Source organism: Bos grunniens, chromosome 7, assembly GCF_055505025.1.
Source record: "Bos grunniens cultivar Pamir isolate PY7600 chromosome 7, Bosgru_T2T1.0, whole genome shotgun sequence".
NCBI classification, from domain to species: domain Eukaryota; kingdom Metazoa; phylum Chordata; class Mammalia; order Artiodactyla; family Bovidae; genus Bos; species Bos grunniens.
The window spans coordinates 92,237,676-92,256,491 of record NC_141171.1 but is presented as its reverse complement, the minus strand read 5'-3'; the positions used below and the strand labels follow the sequence as shown (position 1 = coordinate 92,256,491).

General features: G+C 33.4%; 1 long non-coding RNA gene across 2 annotated transcripts in view; it reads left to right on the top strand.

Annotated features, from left to right (window-relative positions):
- LOC147369966 (uncharacterized) overlaps nucleotides 1-18,816 on the top strand; it is an 88,647-nt gene that overhangs the window by 25,051 nt on the left and 44,780 nt on the right. Inside the window, exon 4 of one of the 2 annotated variants that reach the window (XR_015168248.1) lies at nucleotides 6,775-6,892. The exons of the other annotated variant lie outside the window; for it this stretch is intronic. This is a non-coding gene — a long non-coding RNA (uncharacterized LOC147369966). The remainder of the gene's footprint in view (nucleotides 1-6,774; nucleotides 6,893-18,816) is intronic. 2 annotated transcript variants of the gene reach the window in all.

Sequence of the window (18,816 nt, the reverse complement as noted above, 5' to 3'; positions counted from 1 at the left end):
ATTGACTTTTAGGATTGAATTACTTAAGATATTTGTGAAAATTCCCCATGGTTCCATACAAGTTTTTAGAAAAGACTATCGTAGAATTGGCATGTTTACACATCTAATCAGCTATTAAGCTGAGTTATCACTATAACAATGTGTTAACCCACAATGAGATATGTAACGTGTGAAACAGTTACTTTACTTTGAGCAGAAGAAAATAGAGCCCGTTTTCTTTACATAGGAAGTATGAGGGAAAGACATAACTCTTTTGTGACTTATTTCAGTATACCCTTGAAGATTTTAAAGTGGGAAAACCAATTCAGAAGAGTTCAGAAGAGTTACAACTTTCTGGGGAATCAGGTTTCCTTTGGTCCAGAGGAAACTAGTTTTCTCAATTTTTAATTCTCTTAGGGGAAGTCATTTTAAAGATAGTCAGACTATGATTTAGCAGATAGATAACTTCTTGTGAAACATGAATAATGATTTTATAAAATTATCCTTCTCCTTCTTAGTATTCTTCTATAAAATTATCTTATTCATCTATAAAAGTCTCCCTATTCCTCTATAAAATTATCCTTATCCTTTCTTCAGGGGAAGAAAGGAATTAGTGAAGGAAGGTCCTTGTTATTCACCTTTATCATTTTTCCTTCTCGAGCTCCAAATACATGGTTATAGGTTCTGGGTGTCCGTCTTTAATAACTTTCTTTAAAAGTTAAGTTGGGATCAAAAAGAGAAAACAGGTATAGGCAAACCTCCCATTTAGTGACATTCCATAAATAAAAGATTCATTAACATGGTTAAAACATCTTCACAATGTATTTGAACCAAGTGAACCTATTCATTCAGACAACTCTTGAAGGTGGACCTAAAGGAGTAAAAAATTACCATGTGGTCAAAGTATTAAACTTTTAATTCACATTTAAATCAACTACAGTTCTGTGAATTGGGCAACCTGAGTAAGTTTGAATATATAATGGGAACCATGTTGCCAAAAGTGTGGATTGAATGCACCTGCTTTCTTGCCATTTACAGTACTTTGCACATAGTACATGCTAAATAAACACTAGCTGAACTACTTTAGAAAGCTACCCCTCTCCACACCCGTAAGTGTCCACAGAGGATTTCGTCTTGCAGAATTTTAGGGAGAAATTCTACATACCATTCTTGGCAATATAGTCTATTGACTTAAAGCACAGTGATGTAGTAATAAATAATGTAATAATCCACAAATACCTGGCAGAGAGTTAATGTAACTAGCTATGCATTGGTTTTTCTGAAAACTATATGCATAGATGCAAGAAGGTGTCTAATGAGATCTTGAAGGTACTAAGCATCTAACGATGAAAGTGGTGCCACAGAGATGAAAAAGTGTCTTTTAAAAATGCAGAGGCTGATGACATCAATGAAGTGTTTACTTACCTCTCAATTTTGATACACATTATTGCTGTTCTTATTTACAGGCTAGATAATAGCCGCCATCAACTATTTAAAATGTAAATGTTCATCCTATGAAAATATTTGAATCATTCTACTGTAGGAAAATATATATATGAATCAACTTTAATTTAAATAGACAAATAATGGTTAAGGAAACATTGATTGCAGCCATGATGAATACCATAGGAACTGATAAAAGTATCATTTTCTTTGGATATATAATTGCTATATAAAACTCTACTTAAAAATACAAATTATTTAGTAATGCAGATGCAAAGAAAATCTAGGTGATGTTTTCTTCAAAGTATTAGTAAATTCTTAAAATGTTGGAAATGATAATGTTACATATAATATTAGAATAATATACTATGTGATAATGGATTATAAAAATTTCATAGTTAAAATAGCAAATATATGCATTTTTTAAAACAAACTTTTTAAAAAACAAGCTATTCTAATTTTAAAATTTTTATACTTGTGACATACAATTAGGATAGTTCTAGAAATAATATTATACTTAACACCCATTTTTTTCCTTGTCCTACTTTTACCCTTGTAATTTTTTGATCAAACATGATCAAACAGAAAGCCCAAGGCTATTGCTTCTCTGAGATGGTTTTCTGGGAATGACCTTATAATATTTTCAGACACATTTTGCTGCCAACATTTGGTAATATAGTGTAGATAAATGACTAGGACTTTATTGTAGGGATTGGCCAAAAAATATTGGAAAAATGTTAAAATTTAGAGGCCCCCAAAATTTAATTCCTTCATTTGTCATGTATATGTATGTTTATGCATATAAGCACACACATATATGGTCACATATGTGACTCCAAGAAAACAAACTTCCAGACATCAAGTACTATAATATATAAATGTACAAACATATATATGCACACATATATGCACACACATATATATAATTCATTGATTCCTAGGTAAAAAGGTCCTGTATGCATTATATGTTCCTCAAAGTAATCAAAGCCCTGAAATTCTCTATAAATTTAACACTAATAATAACCCACCATTGTTAGTGTTACAGGATATCCACGTTATAAATTTTTCTAGGGTCTGATTTCTGAAGGGCTCCGCATGTTCTTTTGAATGTTCTTTAAAGCTCATGGACAGATTGAATGACTGAACAGTATCTTAAAAGTTGATGAGTAAACTAGGAAGAATGTGGTGAAGCAAAGATACTCATCTACTCAACAGTTTCCAAAACCAGTCTTGATTCAGAAAGTTGGAAAGTAGCAGACACACTGACTATTTGGGTATTTCTTCAGGGTGTCATTCAGTAGACAGAAGAAACCAAGGCTAATCTATTGAGTTATTGAAGACCCCAACATTACATGAAATTTCAAGAAAAAAACTTGGATTAGAACAAACCCTTCAGGCTTAAATTAGGTAACTGTAATAGCCCATTTCCTTCATGGAGTTAGACTACAAGTTCCTTTATAGCTATAACTTTGTCTTCTTAATGGTTATAGCCCTGGCATCCAGGACATAGTAGGCATTCAATTCATATCCACTGAATTGATGAATGAATGATTGAAAAAAATGCACATGAAAAACTTTTTCAGTTTATCATCACCTTTCAATACTTTATGATTTTGCCTAGTGAAACATATTCTACTATACAATACAATGTGAGAATAAAATGAATAAAGGTATAATAAAATACAACATTTGTAAATGTTAATCATTAAAATAAGTCTTTGCCTTAGAGGCAAGTGTGAGTCAAATTTGTTGTATCATTTCACAATGTTATAATTCACAATGCTGTAATGACTGTCAAATGTTTCATTTATTAGGGGTAACACTTTTCTATTTTTCTTAATCTTTCTTCAAATTTATGTTAAAATTAAACAAAGAGTATATTTTTATTCAAAGAAAACTCTGAGTGAATAGAAAACTATTGTGTGAATATTTTGATGAAAGAGAATTAAAAAATCTATGCTTGAATGTTTGTGGCTATGTTAAATGAGCACAAGTTAATTGTGTGCTTAAAATGCATAAATCAAGTAAGCCCACTTGACTGGGACTTACAGATTACATAGTTTTCCTTCTTAGAGGAAAAAAAATCTTTATGAGCCACAGTCCAATTATTCAATTTTGCTTCCTAATTATGGAAACTACTCATTTCTTGGCCTCAAGCAGTAGATGATACATCTCTGAAGGGTGATACAAAATCTGTCACCATCTATGGCTCATTTTATTCAATGTAAATATTTTTTGAAAACAAAAATAAATAGTTTAGAGATTCCTGCCTTCACAGTGGTTGAAATATGCATCATTCCTGCTATATGAACCCTGGTTCATATCCTTCTTTAGATAAGATTGTGGGGTATGCTTTTCTCCTCTGGGACAGTGAAAAACACAGAAAGACAGCAATTGGAACAAGACTATAGACATGTTTTCTCATAATAAAAGCTGGTGTTTAAGCTATCAATGAAATTAGAATTAAATTGGGCCAATAGCTCATATTTTTAGAACTCTCATTTGAGAAATTGCATCCATTTCTCTCCTCTATGCCACAAAAAGATATTGCAAGTAACAAATTGAAATAGAGCTTCTTCCATACCTTCTCAAGTGTCCTCTGAAGGAGCTGAAGATTTAGACTCAAATTAAACTCCTCAAAAAAATGTGTTCTAATGGCCTTAAAGACCATAGAAAGGAGTAGGTGGTACATATGGAAAGTTTTCCATGCAATCACGGAATTCTGTACTGAATATAGTTGGTCTTAAAATTATAAACAAGTTTCATAGCAACCATTGCTTATAGGATGTAGAGCTCCCATACGCAATTATTTAATATAACTTTGTGATAATAAAGATTTGAAGAAAAATTTCACTTCAATATTTACCCAGAATAGCTGGCCCTCAAATTTATTTATGGAGTAGCTGTTCTTGCCATTTTTGTTTCTTTTTCCAGTAGTCCTCATGAAAAGTTAGGGGCTTACTAACTAACCTCGTGAAAATATATACTGGTATACTTTAAAAACAGTAATCACAAGTGATGAGAATCATACTTTTGTAACTATATAGACTACTTAAGTATTTCCCCCTGGTAGCTCAGATGGTAAAAAATCTGCCTGCAATGAGGGAGACCCAGGTTCAGTCCCTGGGTTGGAATGATCCCCTGGGGAAGGGAATGGAAACCCAGTGCAGTATTCTTGCCTGGAAAATCCCATGGACAGAGGAACCTGGCAAGCCATAATCCAAGGGGTTGCAAAAAGCCAGACATGACTGAATGACTAACACTTTCACTTTCAGACTACTTAAGTAATATGAATTTGAGAGAAATTTGTGACAGTGAATTTTTCTTTATTGATGGATAATATTGAAAAGAACTGAAAATATTTAAATTTCTAGAATTTTTATCATACTGCATATATTAGTAAAAAAAACATTATTTTGTGAAAGCAAGAAGGACGGTATTTCAAGAGTCATGTTTAATTTGAAACCAGGAATCATTTGATAGACAGAAATTTTGAAGTAAAACTATCAATATTTAAAAAATTGGAACGCAGAAATTGATTCCTAACTGGACCTTTTAAAAACCAGTAGAGCCATTTTTCCTTCCAAAACCTGAGATACCACCAAACTAAAGAGAAGATATAGGTAAATACTAGTCTAATAATTGTATTGCCTTATAATGAAGCATTCTACAAACTAGCAATTGAAGATATTTAAGGGCTAGACTGTTAACTTGTCAGGTGACATGTTTTGTAGAGTATTGAGTACAATGACTTATACAATAATAAGCATCAAATGACTAGGAAAATCTTAAATAAGAGGGTATGTATATGCAAGTTAAATCATGTAGCATAATCCTACCCACTAAATGTTAGTTGAATTAGACTTTTAATGTTTTATCATTAGGAATATTTTAGGTCATTTGAAGTCTTATAAAACTGATAGAATGACAATTAGATTTCCTGGATAAAGTTCCCTGGTTATTTCCTTCAACTCTATACTTTAGGCAAAACAAAACTTATTCACTGGCGGGGTGTCATGATAATGAGAAAGATAGTTTTATTAACACCAGCTGAATCATATAATAAATGGATCCATTCCAGTCCCTTGTTATTCTTGTGTCTTGCCTTCATTTTATATAAAAAATTTATTACTACTTAACATATTCTGTCTCCCCCCACTCAATTGTATACTCCATGGGAAGAATAACTTCATCAGATTTGATCATTTCTGAATCCTCAGAACCTGGTATATGGTAGAATTTAAATAAATATTTGTGGAGTGGAATAATTGACATTGACATTCCTATAGATACATTTATGAAGATACATAATCATATATGAGCAGAAAAGACAGTAATATGTATTACTCCCAATGTTTGCCATAGGATTTTTCTCATATTTCTTCATGGGGGTTTATATTTATCAACACATGTGAATGACTTAATAAATTTTTTTTAACAAAGAAACATAGATCTATTCATAGGAAAATCATAGACTAGCTGTGTAAAAACTAGAGTGAGAGATAGAAAAGATGTCTCAAACTAACAGTGTTTTATTTTTGATAGAATTTTGGTTTACTAATATTGATGTATGATCAAAATTATAGGCTGTGTGGCCCCTGGATGTGGGAGCTCTGTAAAGACCAGCAAGATAACTTTAAAACAAAAAACAGAGCCAAGGATTATATTTAGTGTAGGTATTCCATGTGAGGATAAGATATTTGTTTAGATTTGATGAGAGAAATACCTAAAGAGACAGAAGGGTTTGGAATGCTAGGTGGTAAGATTTATTTTAAGTACTTATAATGTACAAAAGAGTACTTTCACATTTTAACTTATGTGAACTATATCATTGACATATAACACTCATTTGTAAATAACCACATACTCTATATTAGTAAATATCTTTCCAATAGATTAATTTCTGGTACTTTTTTGAATGATTATGTTTTCTTTGCCAATATTTATAATGCCATCAGACAATCTTGTTTGAACTTTGACAATAAGGACTGGAATTCTGTAAATTTAGTTCATGACCGTGACTAAAGTCACATATTTACATCTCACTTCATTTAATAATTAATAGAAATAGAACTTCTGTTACCTCAAAAAATGTTGATTCCTTAGGAATTCCTTTAGAATTGGTTTCACAAAATAGATGCCTTGGCTAATACTAAAGGTGTAGTGATGATTTTACTGTATGGGAGTTTTCAGTCTTTTGAAACTGTTGTTTGTTTAAAGAGCTTTCAAAGTGTCCAGAAAATGCTAAGATAGTCTCCTAAAACATTAAAGTTCAATTACTGTTCTATGAAAGAAGACATTATACTCATTTTTTTCACTAAATTTACCTGATTTTTATATCAAATTAATCAGATATGTTGCTGTCATGAAGATATATCCAAAATTATATACTGAAGGCAGTGATCATACAGGAGACAGACAGAGAATTCGGTATCTTCTATTGAAGTTGAGCATAAAGATATTCGAAATGGTAATTATCATTTCTTTCCTTTAATTGTCTGAGCACCTAGACTGAAAGTGATATTTTTCCTTTAGTTATTTTGACAAATAATTCTTTCATTTTGAACAAAGTTCTTACATAAGCAAATTTGTAAAGCCTTCTATAAACCATAATTCAATTCTAATTTAGCCTTATACATAACTGGGGACAGATGCCAATTTAGAATGCATATCATCATGATGCATCCATTTGATCCGTAATTTTAAAATCCAATGTATAATTAATATAATTGTTCTAGATTTTTGTTTTCTTATGCTGTATAAGTGTCCTAAAGTTCCATGGAACTCAAGCACCCACCCCTTTTGTCAACATACACATTCTATGTTAAAATATCTGTATGATTTCTTTCATTCACAGATTAATGTTGTCATTATTTGTTCAGATACTATTTATGCCCAACTTAGAATTTGCATTTCATACATAGCTACTTGGGCATCAATTTCAACCTTCAGAACTGTTAGCAGAAATACAGAGATCTTTGAAAACACTGGAAACAGCAAAGTGATCAGAGCGTTCTGTGCTGATTTTCAGTATTTGACACAAATTTAGCTGACAGTTACTTTAATTAAATAATTAAAAAAAAAACTAGAGTAGAAAGTTATTCACCAGGAGGTAAGTGAAGACTACTAGGAATCAGCTAATAACTTGTTCTTACTTTAGACCAAACCTAGGTCAGAAAGGTAAGCATCTAGCTATTATACGGCCAACTTTATATCATTCAAGTCAAGCTTGAAAAAGCAGGTTTCAGATGTTGACTTTTGCTTTCCCCAGATATATGTGATCTTTGGAGGAGAAAAGGACAGCTTTAGGCCCTTGGTGCTGGCATTTTCATGTCTTTCTCAATACCGCAACCATGCTGTGTCCTTTGGAGGTGTTCTTTTACTGGACTGTTCCCCAATGAAACTGGGTCTTGAAGTGTCAATGGTATCAAGCGAGATCATAGGGTACCCCTCTAAATCTGCCTCTGGTTGATGTCAGTGCTGCTAGCCCTGCGGATTCTGGTCATAGCTGCCAACTTTCTCTTTGAAACTTCTTCCTTTTCATTATGTTTAGGTGCCTCTCAAGTCACCGAGCTTTGGTCCAGACTCAAAATCAAATTTCTTTTTTCTCGTCTCTCCCTGACTGATCTCAGAGATATTACAAAGCACATTAAATCTCCAAAGAGAGACAGCACTTAAAAGTGCTATTTCACTTTTGTGTTAACTCACAAAAGTCAGTATCTCTGACTGATCACATATGAAAGAACCCTTAAAAAGGACAGTATCACATTAAAAAAAAATTAAAGCATTTTAAACTGCGCTTTGGGGTCTATCTTCTTTCAGACACTTCAACTTGATACAATGGTGGGGGTAGGTGGGTGGAAACTTGGTCTAAAAAATAATGATTAGCAAATTTGGGAAAGTCTTTGTTTGACTGGATACTTTTTGCTTTGTCAGGACTCCTGCCAGTGTATGAATTTCACCTCTCATTTGACCGATTCAAATTTCTCTACACGACCTTCTGTTTTTGAAATATTGGTTTCTTTTTTTACCCCTTGGATAAAAGTAGTCGTAATAATAACAATGAATGTAGGCAAAGAATTCTGTTTTTATAAATATAAAATTGGGTACTGTTTTAGAAAAGGTATGCCATCTTAAAAAAAGTTAAGAAAGCTAAAACTTAAATGATGGGGAAGATTTTATTAAGGAAAGAAAAATTAACCATGTTTGATAGTCCATGGGTATGATTTCATAGCTGTGATTATGACTTCCTTTGCTCTCAGAGAAAAGGGTATTAACTTTAACATATTTACGAAAAATCTTGGATATCTTGTCAAGTAGGTAGAATAAAGCTCAGAAAAATCAATCTGATCTAAACTTCCCCAAATAGTATTTGTTTGTAACACTTATATTGTAAAACTGGAATCTGTGTATCTTTAACTAGCTCTTATAGAATAACATGGAATACCCAAGAAAGGTATGTGATTAATAACTTTTTTATTCTATCAAGGGAAAACTGAGTAATTCTCAGTCTCCTATACCATTAAGAATCTTCAATGGCTGGAAAATCACATGTAGATTTGATATTTATAAAATATTACCTATGACAAATCTTCCAAACTAGGCATGAAAAATTGAAGAACATTTTATCTGATTTTTAACTTTCCGAGGTGCATGGTGTATGTGTGTATGTGTGTGTGATTTTTATTTTCTGGCCTTTGTGAAGGTGAGCATACTTCAAAATAGAGGAAATGTGGAGACTAGATTTTGGAGTAACTGTACATTTACGTGGGAAAACACTGCTAAAGTATTATTGCCTCACAACTAAGATTGTACTAAGTATCATCTTCCACAAGGAAAAGGTCAACCGTAACTATGAAATAGTCTTTCGTCAACAGTTTTCATAACTAGTATCAAACTGATGGTTTTTTTCTTCCCTTGAGTGTTAAGCAACTGCTGGAAACCTTTATACTTTAAATCTTGAGGCAAGATGCATATAAATATTTTTATCATACAGAATAAGTAACTTTTAAACTTTTTATGCTACTGGATGTAATATATATTATATGTGAGTCTAAGAACATTCATGGAGCTTACTACACTTTTATATATTTATACAGTGTGAGGGTTTAATTAATGATTCAGTTTGCTCCAATTCAGAGTAGTTGACGTTTTGATTTTCATATATTAAAACTTTCTAAATTCCAAGGGTACACCTCATTGATGGGCTTTCCAAATTTTTAGATAAGGTAAATTCAGTATCAAAATCTATCTATATTCTTCTTTTTTTAAAAAAATATATTTGACAGAGAAAATAACAGGGCACAAATATTAGTATGTAATGTTATAGATCAATTATAACATCAGTGCCCACTAAATAAATAGTTAACCTCATTGGATAAATAATTTATACAGCTTATAAGTGGAAAAAGTTGTTTACGTAGTATACTATTTAAAACATATGGAGCTTACCTATATGCTGACCATAATGTGGGAAAAGAAATAAATAGCTCTAAAGTTATACAATTCAAAACTGGAAGACTGTGTTAAGACTTCAATCTGAAAGATTCATGAAATAAAAAGTAGTTTTAGAGAGGATTGTCCTCTTGGTTATTTTAAAAAAAGAATATATCTTACATATAAGTCTTCTTGAATTAAATGTTTCATAAAATAAGTATTTAATTTTTGAAAAAGTAATAGTTGCCTTTTTTGTCCTCTTGGTTATTTTAAAAAAACAGTATATCTTACATATAAGTCTTCTTGAATTAAATGTTTCATAAAATAAGGATTTTAAGTTTTGAAAAAGTAAGAGTTACTCTTTTTCATAACCTCAGATGTAATGTGAGCTTATGTTTTTAGCAAAATAGCTATTCTCACCAAAACCTACTTTGAAAGAGATAACATTTTTTGAGCAATTGTTACTTGCCAGAAATTGTTTATACACTGACAAGTATCAACTTATTTAATACTCACAATGATTCTGTGTGGTAAATACCATAGGAAATCATTTTGAAAATAAAGAAATTGGAGTATAAATTTGTAAAAAAAATTCACAATTATACAACTCACATAGGTTGCATTCAGAACTTAGGCCCTTAACCAATGATCTCTGTGTGTATGTGTGTGTGTCTTAGTTGCTCAGTCGTGTCCAGCTCTTTGTGAACTTTTGGACTGTAGCCTGTCAGGTTTCTCTGTCCATACAATTTTCCAGTCAAGAATACTGGAGTGGGCTGCCATTTCCTTCTCCAGGGGATCTTCCCAACCCAGGGATCGAACCTAGGTCTCCTGCAATGCCGGCAGATTCTTTACTGCCTGAGCCACCAAGAAAGCCCCAACCAATAATCTATATTGCCCATCAAATGTTTCCAGAAACTCTCCTATCTGTCCTGGGTGTCTGTTTCCTTTAGTTTGTGTTGCTTCTCCAGAGAATAAGTATTGAGATGAACTTGAAAAACTTAGTTTATCATCTAGGATTTCTATTATATTTTCTAAACAAGATACAGGCAAATGAAAACTGATTTTATAATTTGTTTTGTTTTGTAGTTTCATCAAGATTTTTGCTCCTAGGTTGACATTAATTTAAACAACTGAATTAGAGGCAAACATACCCTAGAGAGAAAAGAAAGATTGGCAGCACACACTTCATGACTCAGTGTATCTGTTCCCTAGGGAAGTTTTTTAAAGTATTTTTTTTTAACATATCCCTGGAAAACATATTAGAAAATATTTTAGTTGGGAAGCTATGACAAAATATATGAAATACTGGGGCGATCAACTGAAATTATTACTTAAACTCTTAAATAATCCAGATGGCACAGTGGTAAAAAATCTGCCTGGCATTGCAAGGGACATGAGGGACGTGGGTTCGATTCCTGGGTTGGGAAGATCCCCTGGAGAAGGAAATGGCAGCCACTGCAGTATTCTTGCCTGGAAAAGTGTGTGGACAGAGGAGCCTGGCAGGCTACAGTCCGTGTACTCACAAAGAGTCAGACACAACTGAATGAATGAGCACACTTGCTCTTAATATTTATTGTCATATAAGCATAGTGTTATTATGCTCTATAAATAAAGAGGGAAAAAGCATTATTTTATTATTTCAGTTTAGAAGTCTACAAAGGAAGATGTTAGTCTTCACTAGAACTAAAGATGAATATCAACTCTAGCAGGGGAAGTGCTGAAATGAACAAGTTTTTCATCAGGTAGTGTATTAAGTTTTATGCAATAAACTAATTAAAAAAAAAAAAAAAAGCAATTTACACAGATGCCCCGTCAAACACTACAGGGAAAGTGCAGATGGGGCACTATCAAGTAGCATAATGCTCTAGTACTCATTTATAAAATCTGCATAATTCTTCCAAACATCTGAAGCCCTGTAAAGAAACACATGCTAAATTAAAAAATATATATTGCTCTAAATTCAAACACTCTTTTACAGGCTGTAATATATTTGGGTGGGTGAAGTGCTATATGTGGGTAGTATTTGCCTCACATTTAGTAAAGTTTAGAAATGGAAACAAATGTATGCATACAGGGAATTCCCTTGAATAAGCCATGTATGTGCCCAATATTCTGATGTACACTGTATTTCCAGTAGATTGCTATTACTAACTGGATAAACATAGGATATCTTGAGTAGGTGAACAATTCACTTGGTTAAAGAGGAGCACAAAATTCAGAAAACTTTATCTATATGGTAGGAGAGATTTATTTTCTCCTTTTAAATTATTTTATTTTCAAGCTTCAAAAGCCTCATTTTATTTAATTCATACTGATGTTACTTGTGTTATAATGTTTTTTTGGCCTGATGTGGGAAGCAAAAGTACCTAAATTTAATAATCACTACTAACTGCATGAATGCATTTTCCTCTAATGATATTAGTGGGCAAATTTATATTGTTTTGCTTTTTTGCTTATCTTTTAAAGATCTATTTTTGAAAATGACTCTAGTGCCCTGAGCTGTGTATAGAAGAAACATTAACTAAATGCCTGACTCCTCTTTCTCTGACTTATGCCTTATCATCTTTCCTGCCAAGATTCTTGATGTTCCTCTGTGATTTTATTCCTTTGCTTTTTTTGTTTGTTTGTTTTCTTAGTGGTATAAGTCAACACAAAGAAAGAAAGAAGTGAAGTTGGGGGTTAGGGTTGGGGGCTAGGAATGAAAAGCCTCCTTGAGCATTGTTTTACTTTTACCCAATCTCTCCACTACCTATATTTAAGATATATCATATGCAATCTCATTGCCTTTGACTTTATTGGTTTCGTTTTCATATGGGTTGAAATAATTAATACAGAGCCATTGAGTGATGCGAATGTACTCTTCATTGCATTGTTGAACATGCTAAATAATTTAAACGCACAGAGGACTCTCTAGTGCCTGGTGGGGGAGGTAAAACCATACCCATTTGGAGGGGGCAGGGGGTTGAGGGTCTTTGCTTTTTTGTTTCTATTGAATGCTTTTCGGCTGTACAGCTGGAAAGGGCATTCCTATAGGACTTTAAAGGCAAAGTAGAAAAATGACATAAAAGCCTTGCTTGGATTTGATTGATGCACTCTCATATTTGAAGTTCACTCAGAGCTTTGTGCTAGAAGGCCTGGGTCACTCTATCCAGCACTCTAATGAGACTGTGTGTGAACACTTCCAGCTTTGTAGGCCTTGCTTTAATCAGAGATTGGAAAACACTCCTGACTGATAGGCTCCAGAATCAGATCTAAACAGAAAATAACATGCTCGATTTGGCCTCTGAAGGTGGGTTGAGCAAATCTTTGTGATATATTGGAGCATTTGCTGAGTGCAAGTGCACGTGGGGTGGTTCCTATTTCTGTCGGCAAATACAAATTTTTCACTCAGCAGGCGTAATCAGAGCTAACTCGAGAGGAGAAATAACAAAAACTCAACAGCCCTTAGCAACTCAGCATGGCATAGAGGGATTTAAGACTTTAGCATTTTATCTCCATCAGTATGAAAATGTATGAGGAAATCTGAACTTTGAAAGTGCAAATAAACACATTTAACACATTGCAAGCCACCAATTTTACTGGGTCTTTTGGGTACTTTCAATTCTTCTTCTTTTTTTTAAATCAATTCTTTATCAATTTCACTTTAGATTTTCAAATTTCATAAAACGTGTTTCCTCTTCTGTACCATTTAACTAGCTGACTTATATGGATGAGCAAAGAATAATGCAAGTAGCACCTCCCAATGGGTTACTAATACAAAATGAGATTCTGAATTCTAAAATTTTGTGCTGAATAGCAAAAGATAGTGTCATTCACTGATGGGAAACATTCTCCTCAGGCTTCATGAGAACTACTAGAAATCCCCAACAACCACCATATATGGACACCTGAGTCAGAGATCCTCTTGGGATTCACTTACTGAACTTTCTTATAAATAATGCAGTCGTGAAAATAATCCATAAAGGTTAAGTGGCATAGAGTGTTATTTTCACAAGCTGCATGAAGCATGCATACTCACTGCTTTGTTTACACAATTTTGATATTTCTAACTTCCTTGTTTATTAAATGTGATTTCCTAGAAGCAGTACAATATCAAAACCTATGATTAATATTGAACCTCATGTCCCTTTATCATTATGTCCAAATAATGACATCCTTCTTAGAGCACTATATACTGATATTGTTCGAGCATCTATGGTGCTAAAGTTCTATTAGTAAGGTAACCACATATTTTGTCATTCAAATTTATACATTTTCAGAATGAAAGAGAACTATTATTAGTAAAGCCAGAGAACAGACATACTGTGGATTGTGCCAGGAAAACCAGAACCTATGGTATCCTGCCTATAGGAAAGTAAAAGTGAAGTTGCTCAGTTGTGTCCAACTCTTTGAGACTCCATGGACTGTAGCCCACCAGGCTCCTCCATCCATGGAATTTTCCAGGCAAGAGTACTGGAGTGGGTTGCCATTTCCTTCTCCAGGGCATCTTCCTGACCCCGGGATCAAACCCAGGTCTCCCACATTGCAGGCAGACGCTTTACCGTCTGAGCCACCAGGGAAGATTTTGTTAAATAACATGGAAATCTTAACAAATCTTGGAATGGCAACTTTTCCATACCATAAATTTTACCTAGCATTTTTTGCATGGCTGGTAGTCTCAGTCAACTTGATTTTTAACAACAGGCTAAATATGTTTGATGTTTTATAGATTTTTTTTTTTTCGCAATTACAATTTTAGATGTACTTGGGTTTGAGAATATTAAAGAAATATTATGAACTGGCAAATATATGCAGCATCTTTTTTCTCTTAATATTTGGCTTGATGCCTGGAAGGACTCCTAGAAGGACTACTGGAAGGACTAGAGGGATATAAGTAGTTAAAGGGATAAGGGCACTGAAATTATTTTCTTCATCAGAAAAGAAGGCATTAGACATCCAAATCAAAGATAGGAAATTAACAGAATGCCACACTCCACATCTTGACTCACGCCCTAACCCTGTCTCATGTACTCTCTTCCTTAATCACTGGGGATGTTTACTATGGAAAAAAAAATCTGCCAGATCACAGGATTACACTTTTAAAAAAACTAGGGATGCACTCCTGTCAAAACTATAAGTTCTGTGATCAATTATTCTAGGTAAATTTCTACTTTTGCTATTGTCTAGATATTCTCAAGTTTTCCTCGGTCTGTTTTTCAGAATGCAGGTGAATTATTTGGTGAAAATTAGATTCCTCTCTTTGTCTCTCTCTTTCTGCAGCAATGCTTAAAACTAATAATCCTGAAATGAGGGAATCTAATAAGCCAGCTAATCCTTTTGACTTTTATATTAAATAACTTGCATGTTTGCATATATCTCATAAAATAATAGTTTATTGAATGAGTAAGGAAATAGGACTAAATTAAAAGGTATAATGCAAACATTTCCATATATACCTATATGAATAATTATACAAGCACAAATGTGTAAATATTTGTTTCTAAAGTGCTTTTGATTCAATACTGCCATTTTTTTAAGGTTGGAAGAAGGATTACTCATTATCAAGTATTTTCTCTGTGGTTCATCAGTTGGCAAGTATTTATGATTCTAAGTATGCCACAATTGTTCTTATTTTGGGGACGTCTTTGCTTTACATAATTTAATGAAAAATAGATGTAATTCTCTCTTAACTCAGAAATTTCTAGTAAAACTGAAGTGGTTACAAAAAATCATATTCTCGCTAAAGTAAGCAAATTTGATTGCATGTCAAAATATTATCCTGGTGTTTAAGATTATGGAGAATATATAGGTGAATAAACTTGTTTATGCCATGTGCTTCCTTATGGTATCATCTCAGCATATTTGGGGTTATAGTCAGTTGGCTCATATAAGCACATTAAATGTAGCAGTGAGATCATTTGGTGTAATTAATATATTGTTTATAACCTTGATTACTTTTTTCCGTTTCTATCACATCTAATCCAAGACAAACCTCCATCCACTCTACCTTCTAACTAGCTGCCAGACAGGGCTGCTTTTCTCTGTAATTCCTATCACTGATTTAGGTTAGACCACAGTTATCCTTCCCACATGAATTGTTTGCCTATAATTTTGTTGTTTTTCAGTCCATTTTCCACATTGTGAGGACAAGCTTTCTAAAATGCAAATCATTTTAGATCATTCCCCTGCTTGCAAGTGTTTGACAGCTCTCCACTACTCCCAGGTAAAGCTGGGCTCATTTGTAGCTAACAAATTTGTTAATCTACCATTCTCCCATCATTCCCTCCCTTGCACTCTCTTGTTCATTTTCCCCAAGTATTCCTTTCAACCCCACCCCCTTTCCTTCTATAATTATTTAATTATTTTCATCCATTCAGGACAGTTTCGGCACTTCCCTTCAAAATCTTTTTTGATTTCTGAAATCTGGATAAGTTGTTCTTCCTAGTGAAAGTGAAAGTCTCTCATTCGTGTCTGACTCTTTTCAACCTCACGGATTATACAGTCCATGGAATTCTCCAGGCCAGGATACTGGAGTGGGAAGCCATTCCTTTCTCCATGCGATCTTCTCAATCCAGGGATCAAACCCAGGTCTCCCTCATTGCAGGTGGATTCTTTACCAGCTGAGCCACCAGGGAAGCCCAAGAATACTGGAGTACCAATAATAGCCTACTCTTGCTTTATCATACTTGTCCATTTACTTATCTGAAACCCTATTATATTGTAAGCTTCATAATAGTGGTTGTCTTTCTTGTCTGGTTTGTAGTAAGTCAGAGTTAGGTATATTGTGTGGTATATCAGTATGTTTTTGTTTACTGAGTCAATGGATTGGTTAATCAAAGCATGAGCCTCTGTGAGAACAACCTAATATTAAAGACATATACATTCCTATCTTGTTAACTACATTTTCTAACACAGTTCTATGTAGATACCTGGTTTCAATTATATGAAGTACTTAAAAAATTCATCATTTGATTTCAAATCTTTTACAATTGGTTTTTGTTATTTTCCACCTTTGTAAGTATATTCTTACTCTTTTTCTTTCTTTCTCTCATTCTGGTCCTATCTATGTTTCAAAGTAAAATATATCATTAGTAGGACACAGAGCAAACAGCATGTTATTTTCATGAAATGTTGAAAATGAATTATAAAACCCTTGAAGGAAGAATGTAGACATGGATTTCCATGCTATATTGCTAGTTATTAGCAGAGACATTTACACTGATGCATTCTTCTGAGTAAGGAAAACATCAAACTTCATGAAAGGTTATTGATTCTTCTCTGTCAAGTGAATATAATACTTAACTATTAATTTTCTATTAAACTATTTTTAAAATCAGGTATCATACTTTATCTTCTCCCACTTGTACTTCTAGGTCTGAATCTTATTTTATGTGTCTGAATCATATTTAGACATATACTGATAATTTAGTTGTAACATCTTCCTCCCTGCAATTGTGACACAATAAAGTTAAAAGAAGAATGCATTTAATATATAATAAAAAATGAAACTCACAAAATGAAAATACATATCACATATATGATTTTTTATTTTAATCATTTTCAAATTCCTAAAATACAAAATGGAAATGGAAGAAATAAAACAAGAATACATTTACTTGTCTTATAAAACTTAAAGTTAGAATTAGAGTACGTTTAAGTCAATTTGGGAAAATTTTTGAAAATCCAAGATTTACGGGAATTAAGTCACCTGAAACATAAAACAAATATTGGAAAATACACTTGATTGGAAAGATCAAGCACCAAACAAATCAAAGGACTTGAGCCAGGTCTTGTTTATGTTGGATATAGTTTCCAAGTGTATCATGTTTACTCACAGTCTCAATCCCCTTTGTATCAGCGTCCAGGTGAGCTAGTGGTGCATTGGCTGGTGCTAGCGCCAGTGCAGGAGACAGAAGAGATATGGGTTCGATCCCTGGGTTTGGAAGATCCCTGGAGTAGGAAACGGCAACCCACTCCAGTATTCTTTCTTGGAAAATCCCAAGCACAGAGAATACTCTGGAGGGGTATAGTCCATAGGGTCGCAAACAGTCGGACATGACTGAAGCAACTGAGCACTGAGCATCTACTTTTTTATTTGACTTGAGGGATTAAAATATTTTGGTAAAGCTTAATTAATACTCCCAAGGGATTTAGAAGCATTTTTTTTTTTTTTAACATGACAATTTTTCTTTCTTTGATGGGACCACAAATGGTTAACTGAACACCTCTTCTGAGTAACCAGATGGTTCTAGTCCTGACAGTACAAGGGGAAATCGGCATTTTTGTGGCCAGTTCATCTTCCCATCCCAACTGCCTGACTCCAAAGCTGCAAACTCTGAGCTCCGGGAAAGTGTGACCACTGTGTTGTCACGCTCAAAATTTGCACTGTTGCCTGTGGGCCAGACCAGAAACCTCAAGATAGAATTTTACTGGGTAGCCCAATAGTTGGCTTTTGTGATATGAAACTGTAGAAACTTACACTTACTATATTTAATCCATATTCCCTCTGCTCTATTATTTGTTTATAAATAAAAATGTTTAAGTAACAATTGCTATCCACACCTGTGCGAGATACCTCTTAGCCTTAAACAAACCTCTGGGGAATAACACTACTGGAATCAGAAGAGAAATTAAAAAATCTAGTCACCCAGTTCTAGGAAATCCCTTGGAAAGCAAAAAATATATCCACATTTTAATATACCAGGGGAAATAATCTTATTAAATAACATTCCTCTGTTTGTATAAGTAATTTTAGGAAAAGTCAAATTTTGATCAGTTACATCACCCTTATATAGTTTATTCACTAAAATCAAGTGTTTCTTTCTACTTCACTTATAGTTGTCAAAGTCTGACACAATGAAAAACATTCCAGAAGTGTTTTTTGAAGTGTTTCGTATTTCTTTTAGTTTTTTGTAAAGAAATAATATTCTTATTGTATTAATAAGAACATAGTTGGGAAATGTCTCCAGCTATTTCAGT